This window comes from Bos javanicus, chromosome 22, assembly GCF_032452875.1.
Source record: "Bos javanicus breed banteng chromosome 22, ARS-OSU_banteng_1.0, whole genome shotgun sequence".
NCBI lineage: Eukaryota > Metazoa > Chordata > Mammalia > Artiodactyla > Bovidae > Bos > Bos javanicus.
The window spans coordinates 57,320,151-57,336,029 of NC_083889.1; the positions used below are offsets into that span (position 1 = coordinate 57,320,151).

The 15,879-nt window shown below is 48.3% G+C and overlaps 1 protein-coding gene and 1 long non-coding RNA gene across 2 annotated transcripts in view; one reads left to right on the forward strand and one right to left on the reverse strand.

Moving 5' to 3' along the window:
- The window catches only part of MRPS25 (mitochondrial ribosomal protein S25), a 45,204-nt gene that overhangs the window by 15,140 nt on the left and 14,185 nt on the right, over nt 1–15,879 (forward strand). The gene's annotated exons all lie outside the window — the stretch shown is intronic.
- LOC133235554 (uncharacterized) lies at nt 9,411–11,254 on the reverse strand. Its single transcript, XR_009732591.1, has 2 exons — nt 10,727–11,254; nt 9,411–9,645 (listed from the first exon to the last, which is right to left on the reverse strand). It is a non-coding gene; the product is annotated as an uncharacterized LOC133235554 (long non-coding RNA).

A 15,879-nucleotide genomic window follows, 5' to 3' on the forward strand; every position in this document is an offset into this window, starting at 1 on the left:
TGGCTGTCCGTTGTCCACGTGGTACAGTGTAGATGTTGGTTCTAATCTCTCAGTTCACACCCCTTCTTTCCACGCCTGTGTCCACAAGCCCTTTCTCTGTGTGTCTCTTCATGCCCTGCAAGGAGGTGCACCGTACCATTTTTCTAAAGCCTCTATATGTGTGTTAATATATGATACTTGTGTTTTTCCTTCTGACTTACTTCAGTCTGTAAAACAAGCTCTAGGTTCATCCACCTCAGTTCAGCTGACTCAAATTCGTTCCTCTTTATGGCTGAGTGATATGCCTTTATATATACGTGTCATATCTTCTTTACCCATTCGTTCATCTGTCGGTAGACATCTAGGTTGCTTCCCCGGCCCAGCTATTATGAGTAGTGCTGCAGTGAACGTTGGGGCACACGCGTCTTTTTGTGTCTAGCGTAGTTGGTTTGTGTCTCCGCCCGTGCTGGCTCCTGCTGCAGCGCCCGGGCCCCCCTGCAGCGGCCCCTGTGGCGCAGGCTCTGGGCTCAGGGTGGGCTGTGGCACCAGCTGTGCTTGCCCTGCAGCGCGTGGGCGCTTCTCAGACCAGGGATTGAACCTGTTTCCTTGCATTGGCAGATGGATTCTTATGCACTGTACCATTGGGGAAATCCCTCCATGTGTCTTCCTGAGTTACGGTTTTCCCAGGGTATATGCCCAGTAGTCGGAGAAGGCAACGGCACCCGACTCCAGTGTTTCGGCCATAGAGCAACGTGAATCAGCTATAAATACGCCCGCTCCCTCTGGAACCCCCCTTTCACCACCCCTCATCCTGCCGCTCTGGGTTTCCCTGCGCACTGCATCAATCTCCACGTGTCACACAGCAGCTGCCCGCTGGCTGTTCCCCGCGTGATGTGTGTGTGTTTCGGGGCTGCTCTCTCAGTTCACCCCAACCTCTCCTTCCCCCGCCGTGTCTCGAGTCTGTCGTCTACGTCTGCGTCTCTATTCCTGTCCTGAAAATAGGCTCATCAGCACCATTTTTCTAGACTCCATTTATATACACCTGTATACGATGTTTGTTTTTTCTTTCTGACTTACTTCACTCTGTATAAAAGCCTCTAGGTTCATCCACCTGAGTTCTACTGACTGAAATCCATTCCTTTTTATGGCTGAGTAATATTCCATTTTAAATATGTACCAGAACTTCCTCATCTAGGCATCTTCCATGTCCTGACGACTGTGAATAGTCCTGCAGTGAACATTTGGATGTATATGTGTTGTTGAGTTGTGGTTTTCTCAGGGCATATGCCCAGTGGTGCTGGGTTACATGGGAATTTGACTCCTAGCTGTTTAAGACCTCTCCATGCTGTTCTCCCTTTGACTGCGTCAGTTTACCTTCCTGCCAGCTGTGCAGGAGGGCTCCCTCTTCTCCAAGCCCTCACCAGCATTTATTATTTGTGGGTTTTTTGATGGTGGCCACCCTGAATGGTTCGAGGTGACATCTCAATGTAGTTTTGATTTGCGTTTCTCTAATAATGAGCGATGTTGAGCTTTTTTTCATGTGCTTCTTGGCCACCTGTATATCTTCTTTGGAGAAACGGCTGTTTAGGTCTTCTGCCTGTTTTTTGATTGGGTTTGTTTTTCTGATACTGAGCTGCACAAGCTGCTTTTATATTTTGGAGATTTAATCATTTGTCAGTTGCTTCACTTACAATTATATTCTCCCATTCTGAGCGTTGTCTTTTTGTTTTGTTTATGGTTTCTTATGCTGTGCAGAAAGCTTTGTGTTTATTTAGGTCCCATTTGTTTATTTGGTTTTTATATTCACTATTTTACAAGTTTGGTCAAAATTTTTTATTTTACTTTAATTTTTAAATTAATATACTATTTTCTTCTTTAAAAAAAAAAATCCTAACTGTGCAGTGTCCTACTTGTAGCATTTGAGATCTTTAGTTGTGACATTTGAAATCTTATAGTTGGAGCATGGAAACCCTTAGTTCCACCGTGTGGGATCCAGTTCCCCGGCCAGGGAGTGAACCTTGGGCCCCGGCCTTGGAGTGTGGAGTCTGAGTCCTGTCCACTGGACCACCAGAGACGTGCCTGTTTCTCTGTTTTGTAGAGTGTGACGTCTGGACCCCTTGGTCCCAGGTTTCCTTGGACTGAAGAATCTTAGTCTCAGGTTTACAACAGTAGGGGAGACAACAGAGCATCCGAGGAAATATGGCCTAAATAAGTGTGACTGAAGAGAAGAGAGTTAACAAGGAAATAAAAACCTCCAAAGTTTTTTACACCTCGTGGAATCCAGGAGAAACCATTTTTCGGTGTCCCTGCCCATAGTGAATAGCGAGGTTTGGTGGTTAATTTTCTGCTGAAGCCAAGTGGCTTGTCAGTTTTTCTCAATGTTGGTTTCTTTTTATTCTTTTAATTCATTTATTTGTCTTTGGCTGTGCAGGGTCTTCATTGCTGCGCGTGGGCTTTCTCTGCTTGAGGTGGGCGGGGCGACTCTGCTGAGGTGCTCAGGCCTCTCCCTGTGGCAGCTTTCTTGTGCTGGAGCTCAGGCGTTAGGCGCGAGGGCTCATTTGCTCTGGGGCATGGGTCGGACCCGTGTCCCCTGCCTTGGCAGAGGGATTCCTCCCCACGGTGCCAGCAGGGAGGTTTTCTCAGGGTGGTTTTACCTGGCTTGGACATCAGACCTGCTTTGTTTGCCTCCTGATCTGCCCTGTTGTTCCCACGGGGTAATTTGAAAAATTTCCTTTCGGTGTCTATGGCAGTAGATGGCTACCACTAGTTTGGTTTTTGACCTGCTTTTATGAGAGATAAGGTCTCAGTCCCATCTTTTACAGGGGAATGTTTTGCATTCAAAAGCCCTATTTCTTTCTGGAGAGTTGCATGGGCATGTAAAACAAGGTAGGCATATTTTGAGTCTGTATATGTATTTCTAATTTTTCCTTTCCCCAACGTAAGGCCTTAGTTAGGGCTGTTAGCTCAGCCTTCTGGGCTGAAGTGTTAGGTGGCAAAGGTTTTGCTGCTGCTGCTGCTTAAAAGAAAAAAAAAAAAAAACAAACACAAAACCCAACAGCAGTCAGTGAGCCTAAAGAGCATTTGGCATTTCCTCAGAGGACGTCCTCATCAGCTAGAAACACAGATTGGATTGACTCTTTCAACTCGTCATTGTCCTGAAACCGTGGGCTCAGCTTCCAAAAGCTGTGGCCCCAGGCAGGGGTGGCCCCAGCCACTCGGCTCTGTGTAGTCTGTCATGTTTTAAAGTGTCTAAGCCCATGTTTTATCTCCAAGAATGGGGAAGGTGGAATGTGCAGATTGAAGTAGATAGAGCGTTGGGATAAAACACTGATTTCTGTTTGTTTTCTTTTAAAGGAGAACACACATTTTTCTACCTTATTTTCTAATTTTTATTTTATGATAATAGTGAAAATTGGAAGGTATATAAATGTTACAAACCTCTAATTGCTGAAGAGCACTGAGGAAATGGGAGCGCACACTGAGAAGAATAAAGACAAAACAATTTTCTTGAAAGCAGATAGGTGATTGAGTATTTAAACAAACCAGCATCATTTATAACCTTCAAAAAATTACCCGAGTCAGAGTGTACAGTGCACACTGCATGGAGGTGCAGTGCACGTGGGAACGTAGCCTCACGTTACACAGCTGTGACACGCTCCCGTCCACACACAGGCCGGCGGGGGCTTGTGTCTGTGCGCTCACGCCAGTGTTGCTAGCGAGCATTTGCACCGGCAAGTTTTGAGGGTTAGCTCTGAGGATCAAGCAGTCAAGCCTGGTCCTTAGGAAGGTGGCCTCCAGTTAGCCAGTGGTGAGTCCCTTACTTCCGGTGACTGTCCAGAGGTACGCTTGTTAGCTTCTTCCACTAAAAAAGCAGTGCCAGGTACCACCCGGAGGCAGCCAGGCCATGAAATCTAGCTTAGGAAAATAGCCTGTAGGCTGAGGAACTTGTCCTAGCTTTTGTACTAGGACCCCCAGAGGGGCTCCCTGCTCTCACCTACACTTAAGATAAATGTGTTTTGTTTTTTTTTTTCTTCCAGTTGGTGAGGAGCAGGAGCTCTGGTGAGGGCCTCTGTGGTATTGTTGAAATACCCTTGTTCCCCAATCCGAAGTAATGGCTCTGCATCTGGGCCTTTGGTGGCTTCATATGCAGGTCTGGCCATTAGTCCGAATTCTGGAATCCAGATTCTGCAAAATCCTGTCATGCCTAAGAAAGTACAAAGGTACTTTTTTTTTTTTTGTCTTTGGGACACTTAGGCCTAATATAGCTTGTTTTCTCTCTGGAGAGAACTGTCTCCTCCCAGCGTTTGTAATATATCCCAGATATTTAACTTGTTGCTTTGAGATTTGTGCTTTTCTCCCCCACCCTCCTTTTTTTTTTTTTTTTTCTGGGAGATCCTGTAGCCATGGACCCCAAGACAGTTAAGGACTTAGGTGATATTCTGATCTGAGGCCTCCATGGTAGGACTGTGTATTAGCGTGTCATCTGCATTCTGTGGAAAGGCCCCTTCTTTCTGTCTGTGACTGGCTGCGTTGGGTCTCCGCTGCTGGGTGTGGACTCGACTCCAGTTGCATGAGCGGGGCTGCCCTCCAGTTGCATTCCGATGGCTGCTCTACTTGGGGACCGTGGGCTTGGTTGCCACACAGCTTGCGGAATCTTCCCAGACCAAGGATGGAATCCGTGTCCCCTGCGTTGGCAGGGGGATTCTCAACCACTGGACCACCGAGGAATTCCCAAACGGCCCCATCTCTTAAGTCTGTTTCCCTTAGTTCTTTCCCTAGGGTCTGAGCGGACAACACGGGCGATCTGAAACTCCTGAGGCAGGACTGTCCAGGTGTATTGTTACATTTGGCCTGGCTGGGGGTTAGTCCACTCGAAGGCAGACAGAGGAGAGGACACGAACGCAGCTGTCCCTGAGGCCACGCGGGCACAGTAGCCACCTGGCGTGTCCGGGACTCTGGGCCTGCGCGCTGTTACGGGTTGGCCGCAGCGGGTGTGGAGAGACCCCTGCCTCGCTTACTGCCCTAAGGTCTTCAGCTGTTCGATATTCCCCATTTAGCTGAATAACTGGCAGAATAGGGGCATTGCATGGAGACTGACAGGGCGCTAAGAGGCCTTAATTTAAGAATTTCTCAATGAAGGGCTGCAAACCTTTTTTTGCTTCCAACTTTATGGGTTATACTGTCTTTTGTTAGGATAAGTGACTCTGGCTTAAGGCTTATTTTTAAAGGTTGAGCATTTATAGCTGTCCCAGGGATTCCCAGTCCACAGGGTCGCAAAGACTTGGACTCGACTGAGCAACTGAACTGACTGAGGGATTCCCTTGTCTCAAACTGCAGGGTTGGCTCCGTGTGGAATATGGCTGGCAACCAACCCTTGTTCTTCCAGCTAATTTGTTGTAAGAGTCAAGAAAGGGGGCCTCTCAGGGCCTGCTAACTGTAATAAGACTCCAAAAGAGCCCAGAAGTGGGGTTTGGGACACTGAGGCACAACTAAAACGGCGTGTGAGATCAAACGCTGTTCAAATAGACAAGTGAGAGGCCCAGCGAAGACGCGAGTGTGAGGCTTTCCCTTGACACTGTCACAGCACAGCTTTTGGAGGGAAGAGGCCCAGCCTGAGAAATCAGGACAGAGTGAGTGACTCTGGTATCAGTTAAAAGTTGATTTTCTCACCTGCCGTGCCAAGGGCCACCCGAGGCTCCTTGAGGGAGATAGACGTCTTGTTGAAGGAGGGCCACCAGCATCCCGGGCCACCTCAGATGTCCAGTGTGGTCGTCTCCGGAGTGGGAGCCGCCCTTCCCTTCCCCCTGCCCCCAGTCCCACTTCCAATGATCTGTTTGTCTGCAGACTAGGCACGGACCAGGGGGTTCTTTCTGGCACTTTGGAGCCCACTGGCTGGTTGACTTACATTTGAACCATCCCCCTTGCTGGTTTTATCTCCAGGTAGATGCTTAAACTTCCTTTCCCGCCTTGGGTTGTCCTGAGGTTGCCAGGCATGGCTGACAGCTGTGAGCCTCAGTTTAGCTTGAGCCCTGACTTGTTTTTACATCAGGTTCTCCATCCTCGGTTTGGTCTGGATTACTGAACACCCCAAGGGCCACCTCTAGGAGTTGTGGCACTGGGGTCTGTGGGCCGAATTGTAACTTCTGGAGTTTCCACCTAATGTTAGGGCTGACAGAATGTTCCAGCAGGGTCTGACCGTCAGGAGTGGGTGGATCAGTGTCAGTAGATTTTCTAAAAGCCTCCATCTGCCGTCCGTGAAAGAAAGCTGGATTTTTTTTTTTTCTTTCTTTTGGGTCACTTCTTTGACCTTTTCGTCGTTAACTGACCTGTGGACACACTTTCTCACCCTCCCAAGGCACACCACATCACGCGCTTCCTGGCTTCTGTTCCCTCCCAGTAACTGTAGCTCCTGCTGGGCCCCTGATTTGGAACTGCGTCTCCGCACATAGTATAATGTTCGCAGGCTGGTCACCGTGTCGCTGGGCTGCTGCCCCAGTTCTGTTTTTCCTCGCAGATACAACAAGTAAAGAAGACTATTTGGACATCCTTCCAAGTAGAATCAAAGGCCAGTGTTAGGGCCTGAAACCCTTCGACAAACTTACTAGGGTCTTGAGAAAACTGGCTCAGTCTGCCTTGGGCTAACTACATCGATTAAAGAGAAGAGCACATGTCCTTTGATTGTCTCTTTGCCATCTGCCACTTGCCTCAGAGGGCACACTTTGCCCGATCTTGGATGGTAGGAAGTTCCACTGCGAGTTGCTGGGGTGTGGGATTGGTCAGAGGCATCTGGGGAAGTAGGTGCCTCGGGGGAAGCAGGTGGGTCTAGAGAAGCAGGGGAAGCTTGGTCTCCCCCTGAGAGTTGGGGGGTGTTAGGAGATGACCTGAAATGCCAGGTGTGCCTTTGAATGCCCAGAAACCGCTTAGAGTGAGTGGAGTTGTGGTAAAGGACCACGAAGACTTGGACGTACAGAGCCTCAGTCCATTTTCCTATCTTGTGACAGTAAAGATTTCTGGTTGCAAGATGATATTGTAATTTAGAGACGGATTTTCAGGACATTTTTCTCCATCTCCCAACCTATATAAAGGCCAAGCAGTGTTATAGTAAAAGTTTTTTTTTTTTTCCCTTTTAAGCCTATCTATTTTTAACACTTCTAATTTTTAAGGATACATTCCTGAGGTGTCTCTTCTGGTTTAGAACAGGATCCTCCCATGTTGAGTCATCTGCAACCAAGAGCACTCCTAGAAATGAAACCCAGCATCCCAGAGACATTTTCCCAGGAGGCTTTTGTCAGAGTGGGGTTGGAGTGCTGTCCTCACCTAGTGGGGTTTTGAGCGTCTCCTACTCTGGCCACCTCCATCCCTTGCACCAGGGGTTCCAATGGGGAACATTTGAACCAGTGCCAGTGCGTTGCTAGACTCTCCCTGAGGGGGGCATCTGTTGTCTATAAGCTTGTGGTCCTACAGCAGTTTTCTCTATGTTGGATGTTGTGGTGTATTCCTCAAGAGTGGGCATCTATAAATCCCAGAATGTGGACTGCTTGGAAGTGGACAGCTGAATAGTCTGTAATGAGGTACGGGCTGCTGAAGCCTGGAGGAAAGGGGAGATTAGAGATGGAGAAAGGAACTCCTGGAGGAACTGGAGCTGGGCAAGGTGGAGAAGGCCCCGGGGTCAGGAACTGGAGCTGGGCACGGTGGAGAGGGCCCTGGGGTCAGGAACTGGAGCTGGGCATGATAGGGAAGGCCCCAGGGTTAGGAGCTGGAGCTGGGCATGGTGGAGAAGGCCCCGGGGTCAGGAACTGGAGCTGGGCACGGTGGAGAGGGCTCTGGGGTCAGGGACTGGAGCTAGGCACGATAGGGAAGGCCCCAGGGTTAGGAGCTGGAGCTGGGCATGGTGGAGAAGGCCCCGGGGTCAGGAACTGGAGCTGGGCACGGTGGAGGAGGCCCCTGGGTCAGGAACTGGAGCTGGGCACGGTGGAGGAGGCCCCGGGGTCAGGAACTGGAGCTGGGCACGGTGGAGAAGGCCCTGGGGTCAGGAGCTGGAGCTGGGCACGGTGAATGCCCCGGGGTCAGGAACAGGAACTGGAGCTGGGCATGGTGGAGAAGGCCCCGTGGTCAGGAGCTGGAGCTGTTCACAGTGGAGAAGGCCCTGGGGTAAGGAACTGGAGCTGGGCACGATAGGGAAGGCCCCAGGGTTAGGAGCTGGAGCTGGGCATGGTGGAGAAGGCCCCGGGGTCAGGAACTGGAGCTGGGCACGGTGGAGGAGGCCCCGGGGTCAGGAACTGGAGCTGGGCACGGTGGAGGAGGCCCCGGGGTCAGGAACTGGAGCTGGGCACAGTGGAGGAGGCCCCGGGGTCAGGAACTGGAGCTGGGCACGGTGAACGCCCCGGGGTCAGGAACTGGAGCTGGGCACGGTGGAGAAGGCCCCGGGGTCAGGAGCTGGAGCTGTTCACAGTGGAGAAGGCCCCGGGGTAAGGAACTGGAGCTGGAGGTGGGCGTGCTCCCACAGGGGATTTGTTGGACAGAGTAAGGTGAGAGACTAGACGGCAGAAAAGCCTGAGCCCCTTTCCCCCATATGTTTGGTGGCTGTGATAAAATTGAAGACAACCTGTACCTGACACAGGGAGCAGTGGGTTTGGACAGCATTTCCCATATAATTTAACATACGAGTCAAATCAGGATCTGTTTGGGATACTCCAGGGGCCCTTTAAAACACCACAAGGTTAGCCGGAGGCCAGAAGAACTTTAATTAGAATTTGATGTTTGGGAAGTCTGTCAAAAATGTAAAAAACCCAGTCAGATCAAATCATAGGTCACCGTGAAGCAATTATTCCTTAAGCGAAGGTGAAAAAAATAAATTTCAAAAGTAAACTAAGTGTAGATCACTTAAAGGCACAGGAACTCATAGTCTGTTATCAGAAGCAGCGTCCCAGGAAAATGTCCTTCTCTCACGAAAAACCAAAGCTAGAGCTTCTATAGCCTGTCTTAGTAAAATCCACTCACCTAATAAGATTTAATTCCACTTTAGAAAATCCCAACCCCATACAAAATTCTTCCCAATATTCTACTTCTACAAACCTGTCCTTTTCTGTAGCAATACTTTGTCCCTTATTCTTCAGTTTAGAAATAATCAGCCTTAGCAGAAAAACCACCCTTTTTCCTTTAACAAAGTGTATGTCCATTTCTCATACCTCCTTTTTTAAAAATGTACATCTCACAGACTTTTACATTGGCATTCTATCAGTTGGTAGAGAACGTCTCAAAGCAGCACCAGACAAGCTTAAGTTTCTCTTGCACAAAGGTAGGCCAATTTAGGCTTATTTAGCAATGAATATTTCCAACATTTTACCTATTGTATTTGAAATGGCCTGGATATTCAGTGAATCCCTATATTTAACGTAAATTTAGTTTTGAGTACCAAGGTGTACAGAGACTTTTGCTTTTTAAAATATTTATTTATGTCTTTGGCTGCGGCAGTTTCCTGGCAGCACAGGGGTCTTCACGGCAGGCGTGGGGCCCTTTGTTGTGGACTCGCTAGTTGTCCTCGGCTCAGTGGTTGCAGCCCAAGCTTAGTCTTGGCGCGGCGCGGCGAGTCTTCGCTCCTTCACCAGGAGTCGAACTCTGGTCCTGCGTGGACGGTTTCTTAACCCATAGTGCAGCATGGAGGTCCTGTAAAGAGACTGTTTAGATGGATGTTTCTAAAACACAGTCATTCCCCTAGAGTTAACCAACAAGGGTTCATCCCATTTACTTAAAAATTTAATCATATCAGATTATTACACCTGTTGGCAAATTTCATAACAAAAACACAGCGTGTACTTAACTGACCTTCAGTAACCTTAGGTGCAGTGCAAGTATTATATTTATTGTTGATGGCTCTAAAGACAGATCTGTATGAGGTAAACCCACAAGCTTAAGTCAGACTAACCAGTTTCTATAGAACCAGAGATTTCCTAGTTTTGCGGCTTGAATTTAAAACTGCCTCCTTCCTCTTGGGGCACTACAGACAAGCGGGCTGATCCTGACTTCAGGCAAAACAGTTACTTTGCAAAAGCAGAGGACAGCTGCAGGCTCAGAGCCCAGGCAGAATAGTGACATTGCGAAAGCTGAGGAGGTAAGTGCAATCCCCTCTAGGCTTTTTGTCCTTTAAAATTCCTCCAAGTACCCCACTCCAGTCCTCTTGCCTGGCAAATCCCATGGATGGAGGAGCCTGGTAGGCTGCAGTCCATGGGGTCGCTAAGAGTTGAAGACGACCGAGCGACTTCACTTTCACTTTTCACTTCCATGCATTGCAGAAGAAATGGCAACCCACTCCAGTGTTCTTGCCTGGAGAATCCCAGGGACGGGGGAGCCTGGTGGGCTGCTGTCTCTGGGGTCGCACAGAGTCAGACACTACTGAAGCGACTCAGCAGCAGCAGCAGCAGCAAGTAACCCAAAGCTGGAGTCTCAGGCAATGTGGGCTGCATTTGTATTTCAAAATTTAAATGCTCCACCCTGCCCAGTTTTGGCAGACCTGCAGGAGCAACCAGACAGACAAAAGTACTTAAAAGAAAGACCCCAGTGAAGGGGAGGTGTAGGGAGGAGGGAGAGAAAAGACTGAAAACAAGAGAGCAAGACAGCAGGGTCCAGCCACTGTGATCTCTACAGTCACAGAGCTCTCTCGGAAGGAGAGGACAGAGATTTCAGGGGAGGGAAAGCATTGCCCCAACCAGGGTCCCGAGGCCCCCAGGAGCCAGGAAGGCAGACTTACCACATGCCCTGATGGTGAAAAATGAGGTTCAGGTAGGCACTGGTCAGCCACGCTAAAGTTGCACTCTGTAGTCTCGGATGTGCCCGGGTCCTCGCCCTGGAAGGGGACTGCCCCAGGTTGGGTGCCATCAGCTGGCCGGGTTCTTGGCCTTCCCCGATCAATAGAAACGGACAGACCCGAAACTCAGGAGACGCTTTACTGGAGTTCTTGCGCTGGCTACAGGAGGGAGCAGGCCCTGGAGCTGGTTCCTTATATGCTGTGAGGCTAGGGGTGTGTCCAGGGGTCGGGCTAGAGGTGGGGCTTAGGTGTTTTGCCCACCTCTTTGTGGTGGTGAGTGCAGCGGGGCATGCGCAGTGCCCTGTTTTTGCTCCCGGCTCTTCAGAAGTGGCAGTTGGGGTTTGTATATTTTGTATCTTTTGGTCCAGAACGTGCCCCACCTGGGCATGCACACGGAGTTATTTTTAGTCCCAGATAGTTTCTTTGTATTTTGTTGCTCCCCAAGAGGTAGGTCCAGGTGCAGGCTTTGCAGGACTGCAGCAAAGGGCCACAGGTCTCGGGAACAGTGCAAGTCCCCAGGTCGAGGCTGCAGAAGTGAGGAGGAGAATGATTGTTGGGCCCTGGGGATGAAGAGGGCTGCCTGACAGGAGCCTGTGGAGCTGTGACTGAGCCTGGGGTCGGCCAGAGAAATAACTACCTTGACTCTCCCTGTCTTTCTGTTTTGACAACGCTCAGTTCAGTCGCTCAGTCGCGTCTGACTCTCTGCGGCCCCATGAATCGCAGCACGCCAGGCCTCCCTGTCCATCACCAACTCCCAGAGTTCACCCAAACTCATGTCCGTCGAGTCGGTGATGCCATCCAGCCATCTCATCCTCTGTTGTCCCCTTCTCCTCCTGCCCCCAATCCCTCCCAGCATCAGGGTCTTTTCCAATGAGTCAACTCTTCACATGAGGTGGCCAAAGTATTGGAGTTTCAACTTCAGTATCAGTCCTTCCAGTGAACACCCAGGGCTGATCTCCTTTAGGATGGACTGGTTGGATCTCCTTGCAGTCCAAGGGACTCTCAAGAGTCTTCTCCAGCACCACAGTTCAAAAGCATCAATTCTTCAGTACTCAGCTTTCTTCACAGTCCAACTCTCACATCCATACGTGACCACTGGAAAAACCATAGCCTTGACTAGACAGACCTTTGTTGGCAAAGTAATGTCTCTGCTTTTGAATATGCTATCTAGGTTGGTCATAACTTTCCTTCCAAGGAGTAAGCATCTTTTAATTTCCTGGCTGTAGTCACCATCTGCAGTGATTTTGGAGCCCCAAAAAATAAAGTCTGACACTGTTTCCACTGTTTCCCCATCTATTTCCCATGAAGTGATGGGACCAAATGCCGTGATCTTCGTTTTCTGAATGTTGAGCTGGAAAAGGTCAGTTTTTATTCCAATCTCAAAGAAAGGCAATCCCAAAGAACATTCAAACTACCGTGCAATTGCACTCATCTCACACGCTAGTAAAGTAATGCTCAAAATTCTCCGAGCCAGGCTTCAGCAATACGTGAACCGTGAACTTCCAGATGTTCAAGCTGGTTTTAGAAAAGGCAGAGGAACCAGAGATCAAATTGCCAACATCCTCTGGATCATGATAAAGCAAGAGAGTTCCAGAAAAACATCTATTTCTGCTTTATTGACTATGCCAAAGCCTTTGACTGTGTGGATCACAATAAAATGTGGAAAATTCTGAAAGAAATGGGACCACCTGACCTGCCTCTTTAGAAACCTATATGCAGGTCAGGAAGCAACAGTTAGAACTGGACATGGAACAACAGACTGGTTCCAAATAGGAAAAGGAGTACGTCAAAGCTGTATATTGTCACCCTGCTTATTTAACTTCTATGCAGAGTACATCATGAGAAACACTGGGCTGGAAGAAGCACAAGCTGGAATCAAGATTGCCAGGAGAAATATCAATAACCTCAGATATGCAGATGACACCACCCTTATGGCAGAAAGTGAAGAAGAACTAAAGAGCCTCTTGATGAAAGAGGAGAGTGAAAAGTTGGCTTAAGGCTCAACATTCAGAAAATGAAGATCATGACAGTGCTCGCTGTGGGCTAAATCCAACACGAAGCCATAGGGGAAGAAAGCCGACTTCCTAGCACGTATCTGTTAGCCACTCAGGATGGAGAGCAGGTAGAGAGGGATCCAGGTGTACAGTGGTGTCATAATTTATATAGTCAGTCTGGCATTTAAGCTGTTTCTGTTCCTTTGCTGTAAAAAAATGATACTGCAGTAAAGTTCACGGGTGTCTTTGCATTCAAGTGTGAAAATACCTAAAGGCAGAGGTGAAGTCATTGAGTTAAGATCTGTGCTAGTTCCAAAATGACCCCCAAGGAAGTGGAACCAATGAATATACATAGGAAAGGTTTCCTCACTTCTGTAAGTGTGAAAATGTTAGTTGCTCAGTCATGGCCGACTCTTTGCGACCTCATGGACTGTAGCCCACCAGGCTCCTCTGTTCATGGAATTCTCCAGGCAAGAATACTCGAGTGGGTCGCCATTCCTTTCTTCAAGGGATCTTTCCAACCCAGGAATCAAACCCCGGTCTCCTGCATTGCAGGCAGATTCTTTACTGTCTGAGCCGCCAGGGAAGCCCCCCTCACTTTTATAAATTAATTGCTTATAACGAGAAGGGAACGGCTACCCATTCCAGTATTCTTGCCTGGAGAATTCCATGGACAGAGGAGCCTGGAGTGCTGTAATCCATGGGGTTGCAAAGAGTCGGCCATGACTGAGTGATTAACACTTTCACCTTTTAAGCAATCTAAGAGATGAAACTGCTTAATTGTTGGGAAGACACTGGGGATCCTTCCTCTGATAGACCATGTGGGTTTCTGCCTCTTGGTGGCCTTTGCCTCTAGTACTGGGTTATAGATTTGTTACAGGTGTGCAGAATTCTGCGTAAGGGAATTAACCTTTTGTTTTGTGTTTTGTGCTTGGCAGATGTTGATTTTGCTTTTGGTAAGTTTTGCCTTGCAAAGGGTTGTATTTATTTATCTGTTTACCTATGGCTGCCCTGAGTCCTCATCGTGGCACGCCGCTCTTCATTGCTACAAGCCAGCTTCCTCTGGTTGCAGCAAGCAGGGCCTTCTCTCATTGCAGAACATGGGCTCTAGAGCGTGAAGGCTTCAGTGGTTGCAGCTCCCAGGCTAAATAACTGGGGCACGTGGGCTTAAATGCCCCGTGGCCTGTGGGTTCTTAGTTCCTCAACCAGGCATTGAACCCGTATCCCCTGCACTGGCAAGTGGACTCTCAACCCCCGCCACCAGTTGTTCAGTTGCTAAGTCGTGTCTGACTCTGTGAGCCTGTGAACTGCAGCACTCCAGGCTTCCCTGTCCTCCTCTATTTCCTGGAGTTTGCTCCTCTTCCTGTCCACTGAGTCAGTGATGCTGTCGAACTGTCTCAGCCTCTGCCCTCCCCTTCTCCTCATGCCCTCAATCTTACCCAGCATCACGGTCTTTTCCACTGAGTCAGCTCTTTGTATCAGGTGGCCAAAGAATTGGAGCTTCAGCATCAGTCTCTCCAGTGAATATTCAGGGTTGATTTCTTTTAGGATTGACTGGTTTAATCTCCTTGCTGTCCAAGGGACTCTCAAGAGTCTCCTCCAGCACCACAATTCAAAACCATCAGTTTCTTGGCACTCAGCCTTCTTTATGGTCCAGCTCTCACATTTGTACAGGATTACTGGAAAAACCATAGTTTTGACTATATAAACTTTTGTTAGTGAAGTGAAACCTCTGCTTTTCAATACACTGTCTAGGTTTGTCATAGCTTTCCTTCCAAGGTGTCTTTTAATTTCATGGCAGCAGTCACCATCTGCAGTGGTTTTGGAGCCCGAAAATAAAACCTTTAATTGCTTCCACTTTTTCCCCCTTCTATTTGTCATGGAGTGATGTGACCAGATGCCACAATCTTAGTTTTTTGAATGTTGAGTTTTAAGCCAGCTTTTTAACTCTCTTTTCACCCTCATCAAGAGGCTCTTTAATTCTTCCTGGTTGTTGGTGTTTCTCCCCGCAGTCTTGATTCCAGCTTGTGATTCATCCAGCCTGGCATTTCGCATGATATGCTCTGTGTATAAGTTAAATAAGCAGGATGAGAATATACAGCCTCGTCATACTCCTTTCCCAATTTGAAACCAGTCAGTTGTTCAATATCCGATTCTAACTGCTGCTTCTTGATCCGCATACAGGTTTCTCAGACAGATAAGTAGGTCTGGTATTCCCATCTCTTTTAAGAGTTTCCCACAGTTTGTTGTGGTACACGCAGTTAAAGGCTGTAATGTAATCAGTGAAGTAGATGGTTTTCTGAAATTCCCTTCCTTTTCCTGTGATCCGACAGATGTTGGCAATTTAATCTTTGGTTCCTCTGCCTTTTCTCAACCCAGCTTATGCATCTGGAATTCTGTTCGTGTGCTGCTGAAGCCTTGCTTGAAGGATGTTGAGCCATTGCCTTGCTAGTGTGTGAAATGAGTGTGATTGTGTGGTGCTTGCATTGTCCTCCTTTGGGATTGGAATGAAAACTGACCTTTTCCCATCCTATGGCTACTTCTGAGTTTTCCAAATTTGCTGACATATTGAGTGCAGCACTTTAACAATGTCATCTTTCAGGGTTTGTAATAGCTCAGCCGGCTCCACTAGCTTTGTTTGTGGTAATGCTTCCTAAGGCCCACTTTACTTCGAATTCCAGGATGTCTGGTTCTAGGTGGGTGATCATACTATAGTGGTTATCTGGGTCATTAATACTTTTCTGTGTGTAGTTCTGTGTATTCTTGCTACCTCTTCTTAATCTCTTCTGCCTCTGTTAGTCTTTACCATTTCTGTCCTCTATTGTGCCCATCCTTGCATGAAGTGTTCCCTTAATATCTCCAGTATTCTTGAAGAGATCTCTAGTCTTTCCCATTCTGTTGTTATTTTCTGTTCTTTGAAGGAGGCCTTCTTATCTCTCCTTGCTATTCTCTGGAGCTCTGCATTCAGTTGGGTGTATCTTTCCCTTTCTCCTCTCTTCTTTCCTCATCTCTTTGTAAAGCCTCCTTGACAACCACTTTGCTTTCTTGCATTTCTTTTTCTTTGGGGTGGTTTTGGTCCCTGCCTCCTGTACAGTGTTACAA